The sequence below is a fragment of the Ochotona princeps genome, chromosome 22 (genome assembly GCF_030435755.1).
Source record: "Ochotona princeps isolate mOchPri1 chromosome 22, mOchPri1.hap1, whole genome shotgun sequence".
Classification (NCBI taxonomy): Eukaryota; Metazoa; Chordata; class Mammalia; order Lagomorpha; family Ochotonidae; genus Ochotona; species Ochotona princeps.
The window spans coordinates 39,209,851-39,214,783 of NC_080853.1; the positions used below are offsets into that span (position 1 = coordinate 39,209,851).

The 4,933-nt window shown below is 43.4% G+C and overlaps 1 pseudogene; it reads left to right on the top strand.

Moving 5' to 3' along the window:
- The first annotated feature begins 3,480 nt into the window (after positions 1-3,480).
- On the top strand, positions 3,481-4,504 carry LOC131483042 (mitochondrial import receptor subunit TOM40 homolog; annotated as a pseudogene).
- The last annotated feature ends 429 nt before the right edge of the window (positions 4,505-4,933 follow it).

A 4,933-nucleotide genomic window follows, 5' to 3' on the forward strand; every position in this document is an offset into this window, starting at 1 on the left:
CTAAAAAAAAAAAAAAAAAAAAAAAAAAAAAAAAAAAAAAGTTAGCCTAGGATAACATATCCAGCAAAGCTTTCTTTTGTCTTTGAAAATGAAATAAAGTTCTTCCACACTAAAGAAAAGTTAAAAGAATTTGCCTCTTCCAAACCTGCCATACAAATGATACTTCAAGGTAATGTTGGCTTCATAGAATGAGTTTGGAAGGGTTGCCTCTTTTTCTATTGTTTTGAAGAGTTTGTAGAGGATTGGGGTCAGCTCTGTTTGGAATGTTTTGTAGAATTCTGGAGTGAAGCCGTCTGGGCCTGGGCTTTTCCTTGTTGGGAGGTCTTTAATCACTGATTCAATCTCTACTTCAGTTATGGGTTTGTTCAGGTCGTTTGTTGCCTCTGGGCTAAGTTTTGGCAAGTGGTAGAAGTCTAAGAACTTTTCCATTTCTTGGTGATCTTCTGATTTGTTGGAGTACAGTGCTTTGTAGTAATTTCTAATTATGGCCTTAATGGATGCGGTGTCTGTTGTTATGTTGCCTTTTTCATCTTTGATGCTGTTAATTCTTGCCTTCTCTTGTTTTTTCTTTGTCATTCGGGCCAGTGGGGTGTCTATCTTGTTTATCTTCTCAAAAAACCAGCTTTTTGATTCATTGATTTTGTGTATGGTTTTTTTTATTTCTATCTGGTTGATTTCCTCCCTTGTTTTGATGATTTCTTGTTTCCTATTGTGTGTGGGGCTCTTCTGCTGCCGGTTTTCCAATTCCTGGAGGTGTGTGTTTAGTTCCTGTATTTGGCGCCTCTCTTGGGCCTTGACATGAGCTCCAATTGTGATGAGTTTACCCCGTAGCACTGCTTTGGCAGTGTCCCACAAATTTTGGAATGTTGTGTCAGAGTTTTCATTGGTTTCCACAAATTTTTTGATCTCATCTTTAATTTCTTCTCTGATCCATTGTTCGTTTAGTAGCATATTGTTCAGCCTCCAAGAGTTTCTGTATTTCCTGGGGCATTTTGAATTGCTGATTTCCAGCTTCATTCCGTGGTGGTCTGAGAGGGTACATGGTATGATTCCTATCTTTTTGAAGTTATTTAGGTTTGCTTTGTGTCCTATCATGTGGTCGATCCTGGAGAAGGTGCCATGCACTGCTGAAAAAAATGTATAATCTGTGGCCTTAGGGTAAAAAATTCTATAAATGTCAACCAAGTCCAGTTGTTCTATTGTTTGAGACTCCAGATGCAGTAGAAATCAAGACCAAAATAAACAATTGGGACCTCATCAAACTAAGAAGCTTCTGTACAGCTAGAGAAACAATCAACAAAGTAAAAAGGCAACCCACAGAATGGGAGAAGATCTTCGCACACGACATAGGTGATAGAGGGCTGATCTCCAGAATATACAAAGAGCTACAAAACAACCAAAATGTCAAAACAAACAAGCCACTCAAGAAATGGGCACGGGAAATGGGCAAACACTTCACAAAGGAACAAACCCAAATGGCAAATAAACATATGAAAAAATGCTCAAATTCCCTGGCAATAAGGGAAATCCAAATTAAAACATCAATGAGGTACCACCTAACGCCAGTAAGACTGGCCCACATGAATAAAAGCACCAATGACACTTGTTGGCGAGGTTGCGGGGAAAAGGGAACCCTACTCCACTGCTGGTGGGGCTGCAGGCTGGTACAGCCTCTATGGAAATCAGTATGGAGAATATTCAAACAACTCAAATTCAACACACCGTATGATCCAGCAATAGCACTCCTAGGAATATATCCAGAACACTTGTTCTATGAGAAACCAACATGCACTCCTATGTTCATAGCAGCACAATCAGTAATTGCAAAAACATGGAAACAACCAAAATGCCCATCAACAGAGGATTGGATAAGAAAGCTATGGTTCATCTACTCCATGGAATACTACTCAGCTATTAAAAAAAACAAAATGCAGTTCTTTGTGGCCAAATGGGCCAAACTGGAAACCATAATGCTAAGGGAAATGAGCCAATCCCAAAAGGTTAAATACCACATGTTTGCCTTAATTTAAGATGATATGATCTTATGTATAACATGTTATGTTTTGAATGTTATAGGTTGTGTATAAACTAAAATTGAAGTATAGGTGAGGTGGTCACAGAAGGTGGCTGGGAACTCGCATTTACTTTTAACATATTGGTTACTCATTACTATGTCAATTAATTCCATAATGATGTAAATTTTTGCTGATGGTATGTTGGAGCTTTCAATTGACTGGGAAGATACTCTGCTGGCTCTGTCTTCAGACCAGAGAGGGTATACCTTAGAAGCCGTTGAACTTGATGGGACAATAAGATGCTGGACTCTATGTTTGGTATGCGCTTGCAATGGGGAAATCTCAACTGAACTTGAGCTGTGGTTATGCAACAAGGTGGAGGAATCCACCATGGTGGGAGGGCTTGGGGAGGGGTGGGGAGAACCCAAGTATCTATGTAACTGTGTCACATAATACAATGTAATTACTGAAGTTAAATAATAAATAATTAAAAAAAAACAAAAAAAAACAAATGATACTTCAAGATGTTCTCTTGACATAGAAGAGGAATAGCACCAACCAAAATCAAAGGCAAATGTGAAGAACATCCCAGTAAAATGACAACAGAAGATAAAACCAATGAACAACCCATTCCTAAAATGACAGGACCAAAGTGACACACATACATATTAAACTCTGAATGTAAATGGCTTAAGCTCAACCAAACGTCATAGATTAGTAGACTGGATTAAAAACCAAAATCCACCTGTTTATTGTCTAGAGGAGAAACACTTCACCAACAAAGATCAGCAGAAACTCTATCGCATGGGTTTTGTTGTTTTCTGTTGTTTTCATCTCTTCAAAACACTTTCTTCTGATTAAATCATTCAATGACTCATAGACCATGCAGTGGCATTATTTTCTTCAAGAAGGTTCTTGATTTTCATTTCTTCAGCTACACATGGACAATAGGAATCTGGACTCTCTGCCATTGTCCATGCCTGCAATGATGGACATATGACTCTATAGGAAGCACTGTTTGTTAGTAATGATATAGAGGAACCAGATGGGGGGCGGGAATTAGGGAGGGGATAAGGGAATATGGAACTGTATCATAAAATGATAATAATAATAATAATAAAATGTAAAGAAAAATTAAAAGAACCAATGCCAATATGAGATCCTGGCGCATTCAAGGCAAGGACATTAGCTGCTAGGCTATTGTGCCAGGACCCTAGGTTGTGATTTAAAGTTAAAACCCTGATTATAGATTTTGTTTTCAAAACTGCACATTTCCAAAGAAGATAGAGAATACACTGGATGGTTAAATCGGTGTGTGGGTGGATGTACAACTAACGAACATGAAGAGGAAATTAATGAACTTCCTGCCTCCACTCATAAAGCTACTCTTTACATTTAGCCCAATGTACATGTCCCGAAAATTGACATATGGTATTTTGTTAAACTTCTAAAGACTCTGTATAATATGGCGCACGGGGTGAGCGCTGAGCCGCCAGTGTGCACGGGGCCGACAGGTGAGCCCTGATGTCTGCTCTCACCGCTCGCAGGTCACCATGGGCAATGTGTTGACTGCTAGCTCGCTACCTGGGGGCTGAGGACGACGGGTCCTTCAGCTGCCTGCCTAAACCCCGCATGTCAGTGGAGTATCACCGGAAGTGCAAGGAGCTGTTTCCAATTCAGATGGAAGGGGTCAAGCTCACAGTCAACAAAGGTTAGAGTAAGCACTTCCAGGTCAATCACACAGTTGCTCTCAGCACAATTAGGGAGTCCAACTACCACTTTAGGGTCAGGTATGTGGGGACGAAGCAGCTGAGCCCCACGGAGGCATTCCCCATGCTGGTGGGGGACATGGACAACAGTAACAGCCTCAACGCTCAGGTCATCCATCAGCTGGGCCCCAGACTCAGGTCCAAGTTAGCCATTCAGACCCAAGTTTGTGAATTGGCCATCCAGCAGCCCAAGTTTCTTAATTGGCAATTAGACAGGGAACACTGGGGGTCTGACTCCACTGCAGCCGTGACCTTGGATAACGCTGATGTGTTGGTGGGCTCAGGAATCCCCGTGGCCCACTACCTGCAGAGCATCACGCCGAGCTTGGCCCTGAGTGGAGAACTGGTTTACCACCAGCAGCTTGGGGAGGAGGGCACCATCATTTCCCTGACCGGCAAATACACACTGACTAAATGGTTGACAACAGTCACACTGGGCCAGACAGGCATGCACGCAACATAATACCACAAAGGTAGTGAGCTGCTGCAGGTGGGCGTGGAGTTTGAGGCCAGCACACGGCTGCAGGAAACCAGTGTCTCCTTCAGATACCAGCTGGACCTGCCCAAGGCCTGCTCTTCCAAGGCTCTGTGGACAGCAACTGGATTGTGGGTGCCACGCAGAAGAAGCTCCCGCCACTGCCCCTGATGCTGGCCCTCAGCGCCTTTCTGAAACACCACAAGAACAAGTTGCAGTGCGGTTTTGGCCTCACCGCTGACTGAGCGCCCAGGACCCCACATCTGCCCACTATCTTCCCACCCTCCTGGGGTCAGAGGCCCTGGCCAGGAGGGGCCCTTGGCCCAGGCTGGCTGCTTAAGAGGGGACTGTGCAAATGAGAGCTGTGTCGGTGGTCTGACCATGGGGCAGTATGTCCAGTGGGCCTGGGATCCCAGAGGGGATTCTGGAGGCAACCGCTGTGACTACTCATCTTCCTGGACACTTTTGGAGTTCTCAGTGGTAATACCAGTGATAGCAGACACAGGTGAGCATGGAATTTAGAGGAAGGCCCTTCTGCACATTCTGTCTTATAAGCCTATTTTAAGCTTAGTGGTCAGTTCCTACTGGTCTCATTTGAGCAAACAAGTGGCATTCCCACTTGCTGAAAATAATCATGTATTGGGTCAGCTGGCTGAACCTCTGCCTGCAGGCAC